Raw genomic sequence first — 23760 nt, 5'->3', positions numbered from 1 at the left:
CCTGTCTTACTCCCTTCCCAACAACTGCTTCCCTTTCGTGTCCCTCGACTCTTATAACTGCCATCTGGTTTCTGTACAAATTGTAAATAGCCTTTCGCTCCCTGTATTTTACCCCTGCCACCTTTAGAATTTGAAAGAGAGTATTCCAGTCAACATTGTCAAAAGCTTTCTCTAAGTCTACAAATGCTAGAAACGTAGGTTTGCCTTTCCTTAATCTTTCTTCTAAGATAAGTCGTAAGGACAGTATTGCCTCACGTGTTCCAGTGTTTCTACGGAATCCAAACTGATCTTCCCCGAGGTTGGCTTCTACTAGTTTTTCCATTCGTCTGTAAAGAATTCGTGTTAGTATTTTGCAGCTGTGACTTATTAAACTGATATTTCGGTAATTTTCACATCTGTCAACACCTGCTTTCTTTGGGATTGGAATTATTATATTCTTCTTGAAGTCTGAGGGTATTTCGCCTGTTTCATACATCTTGCTCACCAGATGGTAGAGTTTTGTCAGGACTGGCTCTCCCAAGGCCGTCAGTAGTTCCAATGGAATGTTGTCTACTCCGGGGGCCTTGTTTCGACTCAGGTCTTTCAGTGCTGTCAAACTCTTCACGCAGTATCGTGTCTCCCATTTCATCTTCATCTACATCCTCTTCCATTTCCATAATATTGTCCTCAAGCACATCGCCCTTGTATAGACCCTCTATATACTCCTTCCACCTTTCTGCTTTCCCTTCTTTGCTTCGAACTGCGTTTCCATCTGAGCTCTTGATATTCATACAAGTCGTTCTCTTATCTCCAAAGGTCTCTTTAATTTTCCTGTAGGCAGTATCTACCTTACCCCTAGTGAGATAAGCCTCTACATCCTTACATTTGTCCTCTAGCCATCCCTGCTTAGCCATTTTGCACTTCCTGTCTATCTCATTTTTGAGACGTTTGTATTCCTTTTTGCCTGCTTCATTTACTGTATTTTTATATTTTCTCCTTTCATCAATTAAATTCAATTTTTCTTCTGTTACCCAAGGATTTCTACCAGCCCTCGTCTTTTTACCTACTTGATCCTCTGCTGCCTTCACTACTTCATCCCCCAAAGCTACCCATTCTTCTTCTACCGTATTTCTTTCCCCCATTCCTGTCAATTGCTCCCTTATGCTCTCCCTGAAACTCTGTACAACCTCTGGTTCTTTCAGTTTATCCAGGTCCCATCTCCTTAAATTCCCACCTTTTTGCAGATTCTTCAGTTTTAATCTACAGGTCATAACCAATAGATTGTGGTCAGAGTCCACATCTGCCCCTGGAAATGTCTTACAATTTAAAACCTGGTTCCTAAATCTCTGTCTTACCATTATATAATCTATCTGATACCTTTTAGTATCTCCAGGGTTCTTCCATGTATACAGCCTTCTTTCATGATTCTTAAACCAAGTGTTAGCTATGATTATGTTGTGCTCTGTGCAAAATTCTACCAGGCGGCTTCCTCTTTCATTTCTTAGCCCCAATCCATATTCACCGACTATGTTTCCTTCTCTCCCTTTTCCTACACTCGAATTCCAGTCACCCATGACTATTAAATTTTCGTCTCCCTTCACTATCTGAATAATTTCTTTTATTTCATTATACATTTCTTCAATTTCTTCGTCATCTGCAGAGCTAGTTGGCATATAAACTTGTACTACTGCAGTAGGTGTGGACTTCGTATCTATCTTGGCCACAATAATGCGTTCACTATGCTGTTTGTAGTAGCTTACCCGTACTCTGATTTTTTTATTCATTATTAAACCTACTCCAGCATTACCCCTATTTGATTTTGTATTTATAACACAGTATTCACCTGACCAAAAGTGTTGTTCCTCCTGTCACCGAACTTCACTAATTCCCACTATATCTAACTTCAACCTATCCATTTCCCTTTTTAAATTTTCTAACCTACCTACCCGATTAAGGGATCTGACATTCCACGCTCCGATCCGTAGAACGCCAGTTTTCTTATGTTTTTACTATCCTGATCAGTGAAGCTAAAGCAGGCAGGTGTGAGAGAGGTTTTTAAATTTCAGATCCCACAAAAATATTAAACTGGGTAAGTTCTGTAATAAAGAAATCTCAAGTAGTACACAAAAAATATCCAGTAGACGGCTACAGGAATGGTAGAATGAAAGTACACTCTGCCTCGCACTTTTATAATGATCTGCATATTATTTACGGTAGTTGTAGTACGAGCTAACCCCCGCTCGGAGCGCTGCAGTTGTACCTAGTTCCTACGGCGGCCGGCAGAGGCGCTGCCGGCGCTGGCAGAGAGGCAGTTAATTGGCCGGGCGTAACAGACTTTGCCGGCACGCTAGACGGGAGTGGGGGGTGCCGGCTCACGCAGTGCAGTTTTCTCTGTGCGCTGCGCCCTGCAGTAATAGCCCTAAAAGGCCCCGTAATTGGCTGCCTGCGACAACACTGCCGCCCTCCGGCATGCGTGAATGCTGCGCACGCGGCGAGGGAGAAGAGACAATAGCTGGCTGGGACCCAGCCAGTCGAGAAAGTAAACAACTTTTTTCTTCCCCTCTCCCCTCTGCTGTTCTCGCGGACCTTTTACTGCTCTTTCCTCCCTTCTGCGGCTCTCGCACCTCAAACGCTCGCTCAAATCGAGAAATCGTCGCGAAAGATGCACAGTTTTGCTTCACGAAACACAGCTAGACAAATCTGACTTACGTTTCCTCGACAAACCGGATACGCGTCCAACACTAGGGACAAGTCAACAGCTAGACTTCGTATTCCAGGATATGCGTTCCAAACGGCCCTGCCTAGTCGTGTAGTAAGATGCAAACGATCATATCATCTCCTCGTATACACATCCATATGTATACAATGCGAACTAATGTGAAGAGCGTGGCGGAAGTTACTTTCCCCTTTAGAGTTTCTTCGCGTTTCATTCTTGTACGGAGCACGAGAACAATGAGTGCTTAACGGCTCTGTGTGCGAATGTTATCCTCGCGTTCCCCAGGGGTAGGGTTGCCATACGTCGCGATTTTATACTCGAAGACGGGTGTCCTGGACGAAGAGGAAAATGTCCGCGAAAAAAGTGGCTGGTAAGCAAAACAAAATTTTTTACGCAAGTTTCGCCACTGCCTATCGATGAAGTGTTTCGTAACTCCTGCAAACTTGACGATAGCCGTTGAAACGTGTGCCGATATTCCGTGACACTTCAGAATCGCTCGGCTATTTTCAGAACAGACTGTGGAAGAAGTGCAATAATCGATCCTTTGCGATTGTTTCAGTTTTCCGCTGTTGGTTTACGTCTCTGCTGTCGGTGTCTGATATTCTTTGGTCGTGCAAAGTTAACATTTAGCTGTGCGAAGTGTACTCCTGGTGTTGTTATTGCACAGAATTTGAAATTTAAAATGTCGAAACGAAAAGTACATTTTCGAGAGGAATATATAGATGCGTTTCCAAGTATTGAACATGAAATAAACGAACATGAGTGTGTGGGTAAGTACAATGTATTGTAGGTAGGTAACAGTAAACAATGCCTATCATTTGTAGAAAGCATACAATGGTTCAAATGGCTCTGAGCACTATGGGACTTAACATTAGAGGTCATCAGTCCCCTAGAACTTAGAACTACTTAAACCTAACTAACCTAAGGACATCACAAACAGCCATGCCCGAGGCAGGATTCGAACCTGCGACCGTAGCGGTCGCGCGGTTCCAGTCTGTAGCGCCTAGAACCGCTCGGCCACCCGGGCCGGCTAGAAAGCATACAAATCAGTATTATAATTGATCAGATTACTCAACTGTACGTGTTTAAAAAAAGTCTCCCGCAATTTTATTTTCTGGCGATAGTTCTCAATTATTTAAAAAAATATTTTCACCGTGCATCAAATTTAGTTTTCAGGGTGACCATAGAATGAAAGAGCTGTCAAAAACGTGTGTTTTGAAGCGTAAAAATTTTGTAGTTGTGACACTTCGAAACGTAGCGCAATAGATGGCGCACGTTTACGCAATACCGTACATAAAATAAAATGTTAATTCGCGTGCTTTTTGTTAAATGGCAACTAATCCTAAATTATTTCATTACAGTTGTTACATTTCAATAGCCAATGGAGAGAAACGACCATATAACAAACAAGAAACACACAAGAGCTGTGAATTCTGCTTCAACTTCCAAACAGTTGACCAGTTTTTTTAGTGCTAATCAGAATCTAAACAGGTTCTGCAGCAGAAGCAACACTCGCGTTTCATGCTGTGAAACACCACCATTCATGCAATTCTTCGTCTTGTACATCAAAAGTCAAGTTATTTAATGTCAATTGCAATTAATTTTCTCATCACTGACCACTCCTTTATAGACTCCATTAATGCTTGGATTAATTTACCTGGTTAATTACAACTTCTTTGGTGACAGAATTACTGTTTGAATTATGGTAATTATGAAGATTTGGCTGACGTGTAGAAAGGTGAAAGGACATTGTGTGATTCCAGGTTTCAACCACATCTTCATAATTACCACTGTAAAGTAATAATGAAGATTCAACTGAAATGCAAACTAATGGTCACATGCATGACATATCGGTCCGTGTTTCAACCACATTTTTATAATCACCGAATTTTGTCCTTGATTTTCGTCCTTGGATTACGGCAACCCAACCTACGGGAGAGATATGTAGTAAGTTGTAGTATATTCATAGATTTCTCATTTAATACTCCTTGAAACAGTACAATTAGCGTCAATCTTCAAGCGCTTCGCAATTCAGGCTTTTCAATGTCTCCCTCGAGTCAAACAGACCTGTGACCAGCCGGTCGCGTGGCCGAGCGGTTCTAGGTGCTACAGTCTGGAGCCGCGCGTCCGCTACGGTCGCAGGTTCGAATCCTGCCTCGGGCATGGATGTGTGTGATGTCCATAGGTTAGTTAGGCTTAAATAGTTCTAAGTTGTAGGGGACTGATGACCTCCAATGTTAAGCCCCATAGTGCTCAGAGCCATTTGAACCATTTTGAACCTATGACCAATCGTGCTGCTCTTCTCTGGATACGTTCAATATTCTTCGTCATTCTAATGTGGTATTGGTCCCACACACTTCAACAATGTTCTACGGTCGGTCACACAAGAGTTTTGTAAGCAACCTCCTTTGTACTCTGATTGCATTTCCCCACTATTCTTCCAATGGTTCGGAGTCTATCGCTTGGTTTACTCTACGACTAAGCGTATGTGATCGTCACATTTATATCCCTACAACCTGTTACACCCAGTTGACCGATTTCGTTTCCAGCTCGCCGATTTTGCAGGCATGTGTTTCTAATTTTTTCCCCCCCTTAAGAAGTGCACTATTTCACATTTCCGTTCATTTAAAGGAAGCTGTCAATCTTTCCGACACTTTCAAATACTGTCAGGATCAAACTACTGTATATTCATACAGCTTTTTTTCAAACAGTACTTCATTATAGATAACTGCATCGGCTGCGAAAAGTCTGAGGTTGCTACACTACTGCCCTTTAAAATTGCTACACCAAGAAGAAATGCAGATGATAAACGGGTATTCATTGGACAAATACATTATACTAGAACTGACTGCAATTTGGGTGCATAGATCCTGAGAAATTAGCACCCAGAACAACCACCTCAGGCTGTAATAACGGCCTTGATACGCCTGGGCATTGAGTCAAACAGAGCTCGGATGGTGTGTACAGGTACAGCTGCCCATGCAGCTTCAACACGATACCACAGTTCATCAAGAGTAGTGACTGGCGTATTGTGACGAGCCAGTTGCTCGGCCACCATTGACCAGACGTTTTCAGTTGGTGAGAGATCTGGAGAATGTGCTGGCCAGGGCAGCAGTCGAACATTTTCTGTATCCAGAAAGGCCCGTACAGGACCTGCAACAATTAGTCGTGCATTATCCTGCTGAAATGAAGGGTTTCGCAGGGATCGAATGAAGGGTAGAGCCACGGGTCGTAACACATCCGTGCTGCAGAAAACGTCGTCGAACTGTTCGTGCAGAAGGTTGTTTTCTGGCAAACGTTCCCATCTGTTGAGTCAGGGATCGAGACGTGGCTGCACGATCCGTTACAGCCATGCAGATAAGATGCCTGTCATCTCGACTGCTAGTGATACGAGGCCGTTGGGATCCAGCACGGCGTTCCGTATTACCCTCCTGAACCCAACGATTCCATATTCTGCTAACAGTCATTGGATCTCGACCAACGCGAGCAGCAATGTTGCGATACGATAAACCGCAATCGCGATAGGCTACGATCCGACCTTTATCGAAGTCGGGAACGTGACGGTACACATTCCTCCTCCTTACACGAGGCATCACAACAACGTTTCACCAGGCAACGCCGGTCACCTGCTGTTTGTGAATGAGAAATCGGTTGGAAACTGTCCTCATGTCAGCACGTTGTACGTGTCACCACCGGCGCCAACCTTGTGTGAATGCCCTGAAAAGCTAATCATTTGCATATCACAGCATCTTCTTGCTGTCGGTTAAATTTCATGTCTGTAGCACGTCATCTTCGTAGTGTAGCAATTTTAATGGCCAGTAGTGTATCTGGAGCTGTTTATGAATCCACTCACTCTCTCTTGGTATATGAACTACGATATTATCAGTAAATGACTTCTCTTAGGGGCAGCTGTGATCCAACATTGAGCATTATTACCATAGATAACTATTTCTCCATCGCTGTCTGAAGATTCGGCAGATTGATCAGTTTCGCCATTTTCCGTAACTGCCCCAGGAGTACCAGCTTCAGAATCACTTTCATCAGGAAATTCATGTCACTTTCGCGATTGTCTTTTTCCTAACAACGTTTCCCCCCTTCCTGTATAGCATCCTCCTTTCGTAAATGTCTTTCCTGAGTGCCATTTTCACACAAACTTACTTCACTCTTGGCGGCAGAACAATTACACGACGTGTACTTTCAATTGGCTCGAAGCACTATGGGACTTAACATCTGAGGTCATCAGTCGCCTAGAACTTAGAACTACTTAAACCTAACTAACCTAAGGACATCACAGACATCCATGCCCGAGGCAGTATTCGAACCTGCGACCGTAGCTGTCGTTCTCGTCCAGACTGCAGCGTCTAGAACCGCTCGGTCACTCCGGCCGGAAGATGTGTACTCCACGGTGCCGGCCGGACTGGCCGTGCGGTTCTAGGCGCTACAGTCTGGAGCCGAACGACCGCTACGGACGCAGGTTCGAATACTGCCTCGGGCATGGATGTCTGTGATGTCCTTAGGTTAGTTAGGTTTAATTAGTTCTAAGTTCTAGGCGACTGATCACCTCATTTTCGCTGTTGCGAATATGAACGACTATCAGCTGTATAATGGAATGACGACAATGAAAATTGGTCTCTATTGATCCATTGTCGACATGGGACAGCGGCTGGTCAAGTATTCAACAATGAAATTCGCTAACAGGCGTGCAATTGAGATGTTATTTTAATTTATTTTAACTACTTGTTTCGGCATTCTATGGCAGCCTTCAGGCCCCATATGCATCTTTCAAAAGTAAACGACATTAGAGTACTAGGACCATATGTCCGCCGGCCGCGGTGGCCGGGCGGTTCTAGGCGCTTCACTGCGCAACCGGTTTGCCTAGTTCTAAGGTCTAGGGGACTGATGACCTCAGATGTCCCATAGTGCTCAGAGCCATTTGAACCAAATGATCCTGGATGTTGTGAATTCTAAACGGCATCACAAGTGCTTCCTTCGAAGCCTTGATAGCCATTATCAATGCAATCAAATCTTCGAGGGAAGCACTTGGGATACGTTTACAATTCATGACGTCCAGGATCATATGGCCCTTTACGCCAGTATCGTTTATTTTTGAACGATGCATATGCGGCCTGATTATGGCATAATGGAAAGTTGAAACTGGTACTTAATATAAAATAACATCTCAACTGAATGGCTGTTGGCGGAGTTCATTGTTAAATAAATGAAGGTCTGTGGCAGACCGGGACTCGACGTGGCTTTCCCGCTTACCGCAAGCGTTCGCCTTACCATTTGGCTATTCGAGCCAGACCGAAACTTGCAAACGTCGTCAGTCATCTCATTAGATTACATTACATTAGATTAATACTTGTTCCATAGATCATGAATACGACACTACGTAATGATGTGGAACGTGTCAGGTTAATAAAAGATGTCTGTACAAGAATTTACATTACACAAAATATTGCATGACACTAATGTTTAAGGGTTTTTTTTTTCCCCTTAATTTATATCTAAAAATTCAGCCAATGAGTAGAAGGAGTTGTCATCTAGAAATTCTTTTAATTTATTTTTAAATGTTAGTTGGTTATCTGTCAGGCTTTTGATGCTGCTTGGTAGGTGACGAAAGACTTTTGTGGCAGCGTAATTTACCCCTTTCTGTGCCACAGTCGGATTTAACCCTGCATAGTAAAGATCATCCTTTCTCCTGGTGTTATAGCTATGCACACTGCTATTACTTTTGAATTGGGTTGGATTATTAACAACAAATTTCATAAGTGAATATATATACTGTGAGGTTACTGTGAGGATCCCTAGATATAGATGTCTGCAGGATGACCGTGGGTAGGCTCCAGCAATTATTCTGATTACACGTTTTTGAGCAATGAATACTTTTCTACTCAGCGATGAATTACCCCAGAATATGATGCCATACGAAAGCAGTGAATGAAAGTAGGCATAGTAAGCTAATTTACTGACATTCTTATCACCAAAATTTGCAATAACCCTAATAGCATACGTAGCTGAACTCAGACGTTTCAGCAGACTTTCAATGTGTTGCTTCCAGTTTAACCTCTCATCAATGGACACACCTAAAAATTTTGAAAATTCTACCTTAGCTACAGACTTCTCTTCAAAGTTTTTTTTTTTACTGGAGTTGTGCCATTTACTGTACGGAACTCTATATACTGTGTTTTATCAAAATTTAAAGAGAGACCGTTTGCTGAGAACCACTTAATAATTTTGTGAAAAACATCATTTCCAATTACATCACTTAGTTCTTGGTTTTTGGATGTCATTACTATACTTGTATCATCAGCAAAAAGAACTAACTTTGCGTCTTCATCAATGTGGAATGGTAAGTCATTAATGTATATTACAGCTTCTATTCGTAAATCCATTATGTACGAGAGTCACTCCAAAAGAAATGCACACTACTTTTGTAAAAATACAGTTTTCATTCTGCATGTGTGAAAGTTTTACAGTGTGTAGATACATCCTTCCCGCTTGTTTCCAAACTTAGTTCAGCCTGTTCCCATGAGTGGCGTCGTCACAGCATGTCTTGGCTGCTACACTTGACGTTCGTGAGAATCAACGTGCTGTCACAGAATTCCTGTGCTGTGAAACGAGACAGTGGGAAACATCCACAAGAGGTTGAAAAAGGTGTACGGAGATGCTGCTGTCGATCGCAGTACAGTTAGTCGGTGGGCAAGCAGGTTACGTGATGAAAGCGGCCACGGCAATATTGAGGATTGTCCTCGCAGCGGCAGGCCTCGTACTGCTCACACTCCAGACAATGTGCGGAGAGTTAACGAATTGGTGACTGCTGACAGACGCATCACAGTGAACGAATTGTCACGCTACGTTGGGATAGGGGAAGGAAGTATTTGTAGAATACTGAAAGTGTTGGCGTTAAGAAAGGTTTGTGCCATTTGGGTTCCCAGGATGTTGACAGTGGCTTACAAAGAAACAATAAAAACGGTATGCAGCGAACTTTTGGAACAGTACGAGAATGGCGGAGACGAATTTCTTGGAAGAATTGTGACAGGTGGCGAAACGTGGCTCCATCATTTTTCACCAAAGACGAAGAGGCAATCAGTGGAGTGGCATCATGCAAATTCACCCAAGAAAAAAAAAAAATTAAAAACCACACGTTCTACCGGAAAAGTTATGGCTACGGTGTCTTTCGATTCCGAAGGACTCTTGCTTGTGGCCATCGTGCCAAGTGGAACCACCATGAATTCTGCATATCTGACGAAATTTCAAGCTCGACCACATCGGCAAAAGCAGAATGTTTTGCCGTTGCACGACAATGCACGGCCACATGTCAGTCAAAAATCCGTGGAAGCGATCACAAAGCTCGGATGGACAACACTGAAACACCTGCCTTACAGTCCTGACCTCACTCCGTGTGACTATCATCTCTTTGGGAAACTGAAAGACTCTCTCCGTGGAACAAGGTTTGAAGATGATGACTCCCTTGTGCACGCTGCCAAACAGTGGCTCCAACAGGTTGGTCCAGAATTTTACCGTGCGGGTATACAGGCGCTGGTTGCAAGATGGCGTAAGGCAGTTGAGAGGGGTAGAAATTATGTGGAGAAATGAAAATATTGTTCCTAAAGGATGTATCTACACACTGTAAAACTTTCAAACATGTAGAATAAAAGATGGATTAAAAAAAATAGTATGCATTTCTTTCGGACTGACTCTTATATATTCCCGTACAGGGGAGACATTTTAATTGAAATTCACTTGCCTGGTGTCGGCGGATAAATCCGATCTTGCAGTGACTGTGTTATTTCGTATTACAATGTAATGTACCTTCGGACATGACTGCATTGTATTCGCATGTGTGAATATCAACAACAATGACCTGTATAGTGAAATAACGAGAATGTAAATTTGTGCCGGACTACAATTCATGTATTTCATAACGACTGTAGTCGCTGTAGTGCCTGTTAAGATTAACTTACCAAGACCAAAGGAACTTCAGATTGTCAATTGTAAACAGCATCCAGAATCAAGTTACGTAATGTCTATGCTTTTTATTGTTTTAATAAATGTGTGTGAAAATTAATCAAGTTCTGTTTAAAGTTGGTCACCGTCAATCTGCTACTGTAAGCGTGTAAGTGGCTTTTCCATCGTCTGACCTGGAAGCAGAAAATAGACACGCCACGATAAGACCACGAGACATGTTGCCGACACTCGCCTACTTCGTTAGAGCGACAAGTCAAATAATCTGATGGTGTGTGTACCGAAGGTCTTACAGTACGCACACCACACAATTAAACAACAGTGTCTCAGAACTTCGAACGTTGGTACTCTACTAGGACTCACTCAATACTAAAATTAGGCTGGTAACAATGGGCAGTCCTAAATAACAACAATTTTCAATGTCAGACTGACCCTGATGTACACGTGAACGGGCGAGGATGACATGTCCGATGCTTTGCAACTCTATGTTGGTTGGCATTGAGCATGACATTCATTTCGAGATATATCATTACGTTTGAGTTAAGAATATTTTCTAGGATTCTAAACGAGCTTAATTACAAATAAGAAAAAGGAAGGGGGAGACAAGAGAGAAATCTCTACTGTCGCTTGAGCACCGCAGTTGCAAACACTAAGCGTGCAGCACAACTAACGTTCCTTCTTTTTTTTTTTTTTTTTTTTTTTTTTTACCAATTCCTGGAGAATGGTGGACGTTTATCGCTGAACTGACTCATTCTGTACCCTGTAGTTGATTCCCTATCGCAGCGAAAAATGGGTAGAAAAGTAATCTACAGCTTTTTTTTTCAGTAACAGCGCTCTCTAGATGTCTAGCTTCTCATTCCGACAGTAATGGCCGCCAGAAAACAGCGCAGCATCTGGAAACGCGACACCAGTTTGTTCCGTGACGCAGCGTCGGCAGCTGTTTTCGCGCATGCGCACAACAGCATCCTCGCTAACCATTATTTCGCCGAGCGCTCGAAAATCGTGGCGTTTTCTTAACGAGTGCCGTAAGATGGCGCACTTTCCCGCAAGCGCTGCGCATTTTCTCAGCTCTTGTCGGGTCCGTCCTTGCTCTGCTAGTCTGTTGCGTCATTCACGAACTTCTCCATTACGTTCCAAGCGGTTCCAGAGCCGATGTAATAATTGCTTTCGTAATAGATGTTTTTTATTATTATTTTAATTACGTATTTTTTGTTATTTGGCATGACTATTGGGGTCGCTAGTCTTCCTCCACCCCCCTCCACATAAACACACACACACACACACACACACACACACACACACACACACACGCCAAATCTCTCTCGAGCAGAACTGTATGAAAAAAATAGTACGTACAGAGTGAGAAAGGCCACAAAGAAACAAATTTTGGTAAATCGCTGTACTACAGCACTATATTGCCATTAATTAATATGTTACACAAAGGGAGATTAATCTCTACGAAGAATAAAATTTAGTACATATGAAGATAGTAACTGTCCTCGAAAGAACAGATACCATTGATGACCGTGCAGCTTCCCTAGAATAAATGATAATTAATTGAAACCCTCAGCTGCCGACAGGTGTTGTTGACGTACCTTGATGGGGACAGGTGAAAATGTGTGCCCCGACCGGGACTCGAACCCGGGATCTCCTGCTTACATGGCAGATGCTCTATCTTCTTTTTTTTCACTTTGTTCGTTGTTGATCGTTGTGTTTGGTCGTTGCGGACGTCACAGGACATCCATTTTTTCTTTTTGTTGATCCTTCCGCTCAATTTTTTTATTACAGAGGCCAACCAGCTCTCTGACCGAACACGTTGAGCTACCGTGCTGGCTCCATCTGAGCCACCGAGGACACAGATGAATAGCGCGACTGCATGGACTTACCCCTTGCACGCTTCCCGCGAGCCCCACATTCCCAATTGTCCACACTCTACAAATGTAATGTTCCTAATAGACACTTTTTTAAAAATAAAATTTAGTTTAGATAACCAATGGTTCAAATGGCCCTGAGCACCATGGGACTCAACATCTATGGTCATCAGTCCCCTAGAACTTAGAACTGCTTAAACCTAACCAACCTGAGGACAGCACACAACACCCAGTCATCACGAGGCAGAGAAAATCCCTGACCCCGCCGGGAATCGAACCCGGGAACCCGGGCGTGGGAGTTTAGATAACAAACAGCTTTGCAATCTGCGAGCCAATAGCTATACTTCTTTACAGGAATAAAAAAAAAGGCATGCGAACATTAAAGTAATGAAAGTGTTAACAAGTAAATTCACTATAAACCACACAATCTAGCCGGCCGCTGTGGCCGAGCGGTTCTAGGCGCTTTGGTCCGGAACCGCGCTGCTGCTACGGTCGCAGGTTCGAATCCTGCCTCGGGCATGGACGTGTGTGATGTCCTTAGGTTAGTTAGGTTTAAGTAGTTGTAAGTCTATGCGGCTGATGATCTCAGATGTTAAGTCCCATAGTGCTCAGATCCATTTTGAACCATACAATCTAAATAAGTGTATCACCTACGTTTCTCGATCAGGGCGCCATTTTTCATCTCAAAAACCTCTAGTGGAAACATCACATGCACCTTTTATCCAAGTTCAAAATCTACGTTACTAAACCACTATCCTGGAACCCAATTCCAGTTGTTCGTTGCCTAACTAATGACTTCCAGGAGTAACAAAAATTTGATTTTCAATATTTTGCGTAATCATTGACCGAATTCAAAAATTTAAAATACTAACATAATCTACTCATTAAGACGTACAGTGGTCACCGAGAAAATTATGACCACGATCTACTATAGATATAAACCCGTCCAGAAGACAGCAGTGCCACCTGGCGAGGAATGAATGCTAGTCAGAGACACGCACGGTCCATGTAGTATCAGCGAGTGTGAAGTCCGTATGTAGAACGCTGAAGGCGCGCTATCTATCTGAGTTTGACCGAGGGCAGGTTGTGAAGGCCCGGAGGCTGGGCAGGAAGTAACCTCAGACCTTAGTGGCTCAAATGGCTCTGAGCACTATGGGACTTAACATCTGAGGTCATCAGTCCCCCTAGAACTTAGAACTACTTAAACCTAACCAACCTAAGGACATGACACACATCCATGCCCGAGGCAGGATTCGAACCTGCGGTCGTAGCGGTCGCGCGGTTCCAGACTGAAGCGCCTAGAACCGCTCGGCCACCGCGGCCGGCTGTTAGTATGTTTCTTATACGGAATTGAATGTACTGCGTTTTCTCAAAATTTTCAGAGAATCACCTAACAATTTTTTGAAAAACGTCATTAAGCATTTCTCGTGTTGCTTTCTCTCCAATAGGATTTATTATAACACTCGTACTGCCTGCAAAGCGTACAATTTTTGCTCGTTGAATATTAAGTGGACGGTCATTTACACACATAAGGAATAGGAATGGACCCAAAATTGAGCCCTGTTGGATATCTTCTGGTAAACCTTCCGGGATGTAAGGTCGTGGTCCATGAAACTCTTCAGCTCCTAACGTTTCGTCCAGAGCTGCGCTGGACATCTTCAGAGGGGTGTTTCTCCTTCGGTGTCTTGCCGACTGACGGGTGGGACGTCTGAGAGCGACTTATATATCCTAGAAAGTGGGCGTGACCAGAGTTACACGTGATATGCAGAGATAACCTTTGTCAGAGATAAAACTTAACTATCGATCGTAATCTCGTCACGGGTAAAACTGTCTAGCAATTCTGTAGTGCTACTGTCCAAATATCACTAAGTTTCATGGTCTCTTCTTTCCGATTAAAATTATCCCTATGTTTATATATTTCAATTGCTTCTCTACAAAGCCGTGGGTAATAGTTCGTTGTCGTAGATAAAATTTTTGTTTCGGAAAACTTCACTTGATGATTTCCTGACTGAAAAGCGTGTTCTGCTACAGCCGATTTATCTGTTTTTCCTAATCGGCAAAGACTTCTGTGTTCTTTCATCCGTGTATTTACGCTTCTTTTTGTTGTTCCAATATAAACTTTACCACATGTACACGGGATTTTATATACGCCACTGGCTGATAGAGGAGCGCATTTATCTTTTACAGACCGGAGAACATGACAAATTTTGCCCGCATCTCGTGGTCTTGCGGTAACGTTCTCACTTCCCACGCCCGGGTTCCCGGGTTCGATTCCCGGCGGGGTCAGGGATTTTCTCTGTCTCGTGATGGCTGGGTGTTGTGTGATGTCCTTAGGTTAGTTAGGTTTAAGTAGTTCTAAGTTCTAGGGGACTGATGACCATAGATGTTAAGTCCCATAGTGCTCAGAGCCATTTGAACCATTTTGAACCATGACAAATTTTCTTCGTTGGTCTAAAAACAGGTCTAATACCATGTTTACTTAAAATCTTTCCAATCTGATCCGTTACTTTCTTTATAAAAGGGAGAGAGACTGTATTCTTCCATCGTTTTTCGGGCTTGTGCTTAGGCTTTTTGTTGTTTGGGTGCAGAATTCTGCTTACTTCTTTCTTTGAGTAGCTCCTCTATCAGCCAGTGGCGTATATAAAATCCCGTGTACATGTGGTAAAGTTTATTTTGGAACAACAAAAAGAAGCGTAAATACACGGATGAAAGAACACGGAAGTCTTTGCCGATTAGGAAAAACAGATAAATCGGCTGTAGCAGAACACGCTTTTCAGTCAGGAAATCATCAAGTGAAGTTTTCCGAAACAAAAATTTTATCTACGACGACGAACTATTACCCACGGCTTTGTAGAGAAGCAATTGAAATATATAAACATAGGGATAATTTTAATCGGAAAGAAAGGACCATGAAACATAGTGATATTTGGACAGTAGCACTACAGAATTGCTAGACAGTTTTATCCGTGACGAGATTACGATCGATACTTAAGTTTTATCTCTGACAAAGGTTATCTCTGCAAATCACGTGCAACTCTGGTCACGCCCACTTTCTACGATACATAAGTCGCTCTCAGAAGTCCCACCCGTCAGTCGGCAAGACTCACCGCAGGAGAAACACCCCTCTGAAGATGTCCAGCGCAGCTCTGGACGAAACGTTAGGAGCTGAAGAGTTTCATGGACCACGACCTTACATCCCAGAAGGTTTACCGGAAGATATGTCATCCGGTCGTGAAAGCCTTCATACTACGGCCTGTTGGATATCCTTTGTAACTTCTCACCAGTCACTATAATTTTCAATCCTTACAACATTGTTTGGATTATCCAGCACAGGTTTTTGTGTTCTGTTTGTTAAGTGCGTACAAACCAGTTGTGTGTAAAGCTATCAATCCCATACAAGATATGCGCCAGTACAAATAGGTTTACTGTTGGCCCAACGGAAAAGCGGCTTCAGAACGCAATTCTAAGCTGTTCCCACGGCGACGGCAACCACGTCACACGGTTTTTCCCATATGCAACTTCTTGCAATCTCCTGCAGGCATCTTCACGAACTTCGTTTAGCCACTGCTAATGTAAGAACTACGCTCACGAAGAAAAGTCCGCCAAAGTGTTCTAAATGTCGCCGGAACACCAGACGGCAATAAACGACATGAAAGTTCATAAAATGTAAGCAAATATGGAAAATTTGAAGCCGGGTTCGTAGCAGCTGGCTACATGCCTCGAGAGTATGTGCTCAGAGCTAGCGCTACGAACTGTCCAAATGATTTCTCTATGACTCACCTGATTGGTCGCCAGATGACCTCGGCTTCCCATCGCCACTCCATTCTTCTTCTGAAACAACAAAGGAAACAACGTCACAACTAGTTCCACCAACTGCGACATGGTCGCGTATACAAACAGTGATCCAATGCTGTCAAATGTTTTCTATTCCGGTCTTTGATCTCAATATGAATTCTTTAGACGATGACCGGTTTCAGTCCGTAATGACCATCCTCAGATCTACAATATACAAATATATAGACCTAGTGAGCAGGGTGTCTTTCAACATAAAATAGCAATACGTATCACAGTATACTATCATACAACCAGGGAAATGTACAGATAAAATAAGCAAAACGTACCTTTTTTTACACCATGTCCTAAAGTGATAAGGCCATAATGGCATCGTCAAAACATGTAAATATAATCAGCGTAGCATCGTCATGTAGATCTAAAATAAGGCGTAGAATAGGCTGCATCGTCCATACAGTCATTATTGCAAGTGCCTGGTGTAGTACAGTAGCTACCAGAAATCTGTTTGCCTACACCATCCGTAGATGTCGCTACTGTCGGCTTCGATGTAGTCATCATTTATGCAAAAAAAACATAATCTGATAAAACACATAAGAAAAATACATGTAGCAGACTTTTAAAATTGATAACTATCATGGCAACTAATTGTGATACATTAAAAGACGAAAACAGTTACCCATATAAAGTTATTAAAAGGAAATATACGAATAGAGTAGGACTGATCCCTTTTATGGTGAATTTTTTTATGGTGAATTTACGGTCAACAATTAACATGCGTATTACATTGGCTGTAGCAACCTATAAATTGCCTATGAAAGATAAAATGTCTATATGACAGCTGACGGTTGCTGTAGGTTGCTACAGGCAATGTACTACGTGTATTAATTTTTCACCGTAAATTCACCATAAAAAGGGTCCGACCTATTCTCTTCATATATTTCCTTTTAATAATTTTATGTGGGTAACTGTTTTCGTCTTTTAATGTATCACAATTTAGTTTTTATGATAGTTATCAATTTTAAAAGTCTGCTACATGTATTTTACATAATGTGTTTTATCATATTATGTTTTTAGCATAAATGATGACTACATCTAAGCCGACAGTAGCGACATCTAGGTAGGATGTAGGCGAACAGATTTCTGGCAGCTACTGTACTACAGTAAGCACTTGCAATAATGACTGACTCTATGGACGATGCAGCCTATTCTACGCCTTATTTTAGATCTACATGACGATGCTATGCTGACTATATTTACATGTTTTGACGATGCCATTATGGCCTTATCACTTTAGGACATGATGTAAAAAAAGGCACGTTTTACCGTATTTTCTGTACATGTCCCTGGTTGAGTGATAGTATATTGTGATACGTATAGCTGTATTATGTTGAAAGACACAATGCTCACTAGGTCTATATATTTGTATATTGTAGATCTGAGGATGGTCATTACGGACTGAAACCGGCCATCGTCTAAAGAATTCATATTGTGATCAAAGACCGGAATAAAAAAAAACATTTAACGTCAAACTATTACTAAGCACCGCACATAGAGGGGCACAATTATCGAACTATATGAACAAAAAAGGTAAGCTGGTTACAAACTACGGCGTGCACGCACTTTATTCGACATGTGAATCTCACTACAGATATTCAGATGTAGGTTATGACATGTTCGATACGCCTACCATCTTTGGCGATGAAGACGAATAGCGAAATTCTGGACGACCAGCTGAAGTGTCGGAACATCGATGCTGTCGATGACCCCCTGAATGGCTTTGTAAAGCTCAGCAGTGGTTTGGGGGTTGTTGATCTAGACGTTAATACAGCCCCACAAAAAGGAGTCGCATGTGTTTAGATCGGAAGAATATGGCGGCCTATCAAGGCCCATGCCAGTGGCCTCTGGGTACCCAAGAACCAGAATGCGGTCCCCAAAGTTCTCCTCCAGGATATCAAACTCTCTCCTGGTTCGATGGGGTCGAGCTCCGTCTTGCATCAACCACATCTTGTCTAAATGAGGGTCTCTTTGGATGATGGGGATGGAATGATCTTCCAAAACCTTCACGTACCGTTCGGTATTCGCCGTGCCATCAAGGAATACCGCATCGATTATTCCGTGACTGGACGCTGCACACCCCGCAGTCACCCGTTGAGAGTGAAGAGACTTCTCGATCGCCAAATGCGGATTGTCAGTTTTTAATATTTCTAAAAATTAAAGAACCTCTCTCACACCGGTCTGATTTAGCTTCACTGATCAGGATAGTAAAAAACATGCGTATATTAAGGGAATTTTCATTGACAAAGCAGGCTTATCACATTCACACAGTTCAATACTGTTCTATCCTGATTAAATTGAGCTTAACTTAAATTCCATAAGGCAGTGAAGCAGTTTCGAAGTCTCGGTGCGACCAAAATTGTCAGTCGATCTCCTGAAAACATTTGTAATAATTATTAGCTTTCGGTGATCACATGGGGAAGACCGGAGATCTGCTGGTAAGACCGTGTTAGCCCATTTATTGAAAGTAATAAACTGGATATCTTGAGCGTACAAAACGGCAGGTTCGTCCAGTGTAAATCAGACGTTCCCCACTGATCCCGTGCAACACAGCGTAGTAAGCAGACACTGTCAGTAATAATAATCCGTTAAATAATACGCGAACACACTTACTTTAGTTCATGTATTAAATTCCTTCTCATACAGAATCTCATCAAGATGGCGACTAGCTCAACAATACATACATATACATCCTTCTTTCACGACTAATCGGCAAGAAGTCCCCTATTCTTTTTCCTAAGAGAAAACATAGATAGCAGAGAAGCTATTCCGTGGAGTAAATGGGCGCTCCAAGGAATAATTGGGCTTGAAACTACTTTGCATTGATAATCGGTAAGATAAGAAGAGATATTTCGAGATATGTACTGAGTTATATAATTTATAAAATTTCTAAAAATATCGTGGAGAGACCGCTGCAAGAGACATTACAAGTTTCACAAATGTGCCAGTTTTGTTTACCGTCGAACCCCTTGCAAATGAAAGTGGTCTTCGTCGCTAAACCACGTGCATACTAGTTCCCACCATGCCCCGCGGCCAACTGTGCGCTCTGAACGCCCCAACGCAAACCGTTCGAAAGTTATGACGTTTTATTACATACAGTTCAATAGCTGCCATCCTGTGTACTCAATGAATCGAAAAGCAGTGTGTGTTTAGATCACAGCTCCTATAAGACACAGAAATCTACCATCACAATTATGAGAGAATATAGCGTTTCTGCAATGTCAAAAGAAGGGTGCGTCATGGGGGAAAATAGCACTGTGATTTCTGGAGTATGTAACCACAACAAAAAAGGTTCAGGTATCTAGAAGTTACTGACTGATCGATTACATGTGTAATGGCTAGCCTAGGCGTCTTCAAAAACACTAAGAAGATACTATGACAAGAAAAGATACAAAGGCACTGTATACTAACTTTGTAAGGCTCGAAACAAATCCGCATGAACTTAACATACACTCATGTTCAGGAAAAAAACAGAACACTTTGAACGAGTAGAGATAGGACGTTCATATTCACGGAACATGTAAATTAGTGTACATAAGAACCATGTTGGCCCCTCGGGTTCAACGCAACGTCGAGAACGCGGCGCAAAACCACCTACTCGTACGATCTACATCTATATTTATACCCCACAAGCCACCCAACGGTGTGTGGCGGAGGGCACTTTACGTGCCACTTTCGTAACCTCCCTTTCCTGTTCCAGTCGCGTATGGTTCGCGGGAAGAACGACTGCCGGAAAGCCTCCGTGCGCGCTCTAATCTCTCTAATTTTACATTCGTGATCTCCTCGGGAGGTATAAGCAGGGGGAAGCAATATATTCGATACCTCATCCAGAAACGCACCCTCTCGAAACCTGGACAGCAAGCTACACCGCGATGCAGAGCGCCTCTCTTGCAGAGTCTGCCACTCGAGTTTATTAAACATCTCCGTAACGCTATCACGGTTACCAAATAAACCTGTGACGAAACGCGCCGCTCTTCTTTGGATCTTCTCTATCTCCTCCGTCAACTCGACCTGGTACGGATCCCACACTGATGAGCAATACTCAAGTATAGGTCGAACGAGTGTTTTGTAAGCCACCTCCTTTGTTGATGGACTACATTTTGTAACCACTCTCCCAATGAATCTCAACCTGGTACCCGCCTTACCAACAATTAATTTTATATGATCATTCCACTTCAGATCGTTCCGCACGCATACTCCCAGATATTTTACAGAAGTAACTGCTACCAGTGTTTGTTCCGCTATCATATAATCGTACAATAAAGGACCCTTCTTCCCATGTATTCGCAATACATTAGATTTGTCTATGTTAAGGGTCAGTTGCCACTCCCTGCACCAAGTGCCTATCCGCTGCAGATCTTCCTACATTCGCTCCAATTTTCTAATGGCTGGGGCTCTCGTTGTCGCTACAAACCGAAGGTAATGGATCTGTGGGACTTGAGCAGACAGGCAGGGTGATTCGTAGACGTACGCGCGAACCGTCAAGACAGTGAGCTTAAGAGGGCGCATTATTGGCATGAGAGAATGTGATGTATCTATCCGGGAAACTACTGCTCGTGTGGGACGAAGTGTTTTGGCAGTGCAACGGGTGTGTGGAGAATGGTCCAGGGAAGACCGTAGAACACGACGAGATGGGGCAGGTCGCACCACCTGTGCCACCTGCCGAGAACATCGACGCCTCATCCGAGTGGCAATGTAGGACAGATGTGCGTCCTACTCGGCTCTGGCGCAACAGTGGAACACATCGTACACTTATAATTGAATGTTTCCCTGAGACGTTAAGTCTCTTTTTATTATCTACGATAATGATCGAAGCAGAAGAAATGAATTAAAATTTGCGCTGCTGCCCGCCTCGAACCCGGGTCTTCTTGCTTGCTAGGCAGAAATGCTAACCATTACACCACCGCAGTACAATTGTCAACATCACTGCACGACTACCTAGGCTGAGTGCACTCCCCCAACACAAACTTCAATTCATTTTTCCCTTACAGGGTTGGTATACGAGGCGTGTTTTTCAAGTAAGTACCGTTTTGAAATTAAAAGAAAGACGTGCTAAGATATATAAGTAATTTTCTTTTTACATGAAAGCCTGTACATTAATCTACGCACTGACGCCATTACAGTCTGATTCTTCCTTGTTTACGTTGTGTACTGAGGGTTTAAGATGCCTCCCATAATCGTGAGTCCCGCCGACTGTGAAGTACGGGCTGTTATAAGATTTCTTAGTGCTAAAGGCCTAAAAGCGATCGATATTCATCGTGAGATCTGTGCAGTTTACGGAGAAAACATTATGCGTGATGGAATGGTAAGAAAGTGGGTGAGAGCATTTAAAGATGGCCGCACAAATGTGCACGAAGAACAACGGAGTGGGCGTCCTTCGGTCGTTAATGAAACTTTGGTGCAGGAAGAGGACAATAAGGTGAGAGAAAACAGACGCTTTACGATTTCCCCCTTGAGAGGTGGCTTCCCTAATGTTTCTCGTAATGCTTTGCATGGCATTGTCACCGAGCACTTGTATTACCGAAAATTATACGCACGTTGGGTACCAGAAATGTTGATGGATGTGCCCGAAACCAAACGTTTAGAGTTTTAGACAGTGCACTGACTTTCCTTGAGCGGTACCATAACGACGGTGACGATTTCCTAAGCCAAGTTGTTACGGGCGATGAAACGTGGGTGGCCTACGTCACACCAGAATATAAGCAACAGTCCACGGAAGTTGAGTCAGGGCATCGTTTTGCTGCAAGACAGTGCCCGTCCGCACGTGGCGAATCGGACCGAAGATCTCATCACATCTTTTCGATGGGAAACTCTAGATCATCCTCCGTACAGCCCCGACCTTGCGCCCAGTGCCTACCATCTGTTCCTGCACTTGAAGAAACACCTGGGCGGTCAGCGTCTTCGAGACGATGACTAAGTCAAAACAGTGGTGATGCAGTGGTTAACAAGTCAGGCGGCAGACTTCTATGAGGAGGGTATTCAAAAACTGGTACAACGTTATGGCAAGTGCCTCAATACTGACGGAAATTATGTAGGAAAGTAGATAAGGTACAGGCTTTCCTGCAAAAATAAAATTATTGAGGTATCTTAGCGCGATATATATATATATATATATATATGGTGTTACAAAAAGGTACGGCCAAACTTTCAGGAAACATTCCTCACACACAAAGAAAGAAAATATGTTATGTGGACATGTGTCCGGAAACGCTTAATTTCCATGTTAGAGCTCGTTTTAGTTTGTTCTTCCACCTACGCTCAATGGAGCACGTTATCACGATTTTATACGGGATACTCTACCTGTGCTGCTAGAACATGTGCCTTTACAAGTGCGACACAACATGTGGTTCATGCACGATGGAGCTCCTGCACATTTCAGTCGAAGTGTTCGTACGCTTCTCAACAACAGATTCGGTGACCGATGGATTGGTAGAGGCGGACCAATTCCGTGGCCTCCACGCTCTCCTGACCTCAACCCTCTTGACTTTCATTTATGGGGGCATTTGAAATCTCTTGTCTACGCAACCCCGGTACCAAATGTAGAGACTCTTCGTGCTCGTATTGTGGACGGCTGTGATACAATACGCCATTCTCCAGGGCTGCATCAGGGCATCAGGGATTCCGTGCGACGGAGGGTGGATGCACGTATCCTCGATAACGGAGGACATTTTCCTGTAACAAAGTGTTTGAAGTCACGCTGGTACGTTCTGTTGCTGTGTGTTTCAATTCCATGATTAATGTGATTTGAAGAGAAGTAATAAAATGAGCTCTAACATGGAAAGTAAGCGTTTCCGGACACATGTCCACATAACATATTTTCTTTCTTTGTGTGTGAGGAATGTTTCCTGAAAGTTTGACCGCACCTTTTTGTAACACTCACACCTTCAGGATTCCATACCAGGACATTCCAAATTAACCAACTTGGATCAAATACAGATCACCTAATTTGGACCAGTCTGACCTCTCAGGAGAAAAGTTCGTGATTGAGATTAAAATTATTAATGATACGGTTCACTGATCACATTGATGTCCTCTGTGAAAGTCTGAAAAATTGTGGGAACCACTAAATGGAATAAACGGTCTACTGAGTATAAAATATGAATTGAAATTACAGCAAAGGAAAGCCAAAGTTATGAGAGGCAGCAGAAATGAGATTAGCGATAACCTTAACGTCAGAATTGGGTACAACAAAGTTGACAACGTCAAGATATCATCCTACCTTCGAAGCAGAATAACACACGGCAGCCGCGCGGGATCAGCCGAGCGGTCTGAGGCGCTGCAGTCATGGACTGTGCGGCTGGTCCCGGCGGAGGTTCGAGTGCTCCGTCGGTCATGGGTGTGTGTGTTTGTCCTTAGGATAATTTAGGTTCAGTAGTGTGT

At 43.1% G+C, this 23760-nt stretch overlaps 1 long non-coding RNA gene across 1 annotated transcript in view; it reads right to left on the bottom strand.

Moving 5' to 3' along the window:
* LOC124720445 overlaps nt 1-23760 on the bottom strand; it is a 469216-nt gene that overhangs the window by 407911 nt on the left and 37545 nt on the right. The window contains exon 2 of the long non-coding RNA XR_007006159.1: nt 16315-16365. This is a non-coding gene — a long non-coding RNA (uncharacterized LOC124720445). The remainder of the gene's footprint in view (nt 1-16314; nt 16366-23760) is intronic.

The sequence above is a fragment of the Schistocerca piceifrons genome, chromosome 11 (genome assembly GCF_021461385.2).
Source record: "Schistocerca piceifrons isolate TAMUIC-IGC-003096 chromosome 11, iqSchPice1.1, whole genome shotgun sequence".
Classification (NCBI taxonomy): Eukaryota; Metazoa; Arthropoda; class Insecta; order Orthoptera; family Acrididae; genus Schistocerca; species Schistocerca piceifrons.
This window is presented reverse-complemented; position numbering and strand designations above follow the sequence as displayed.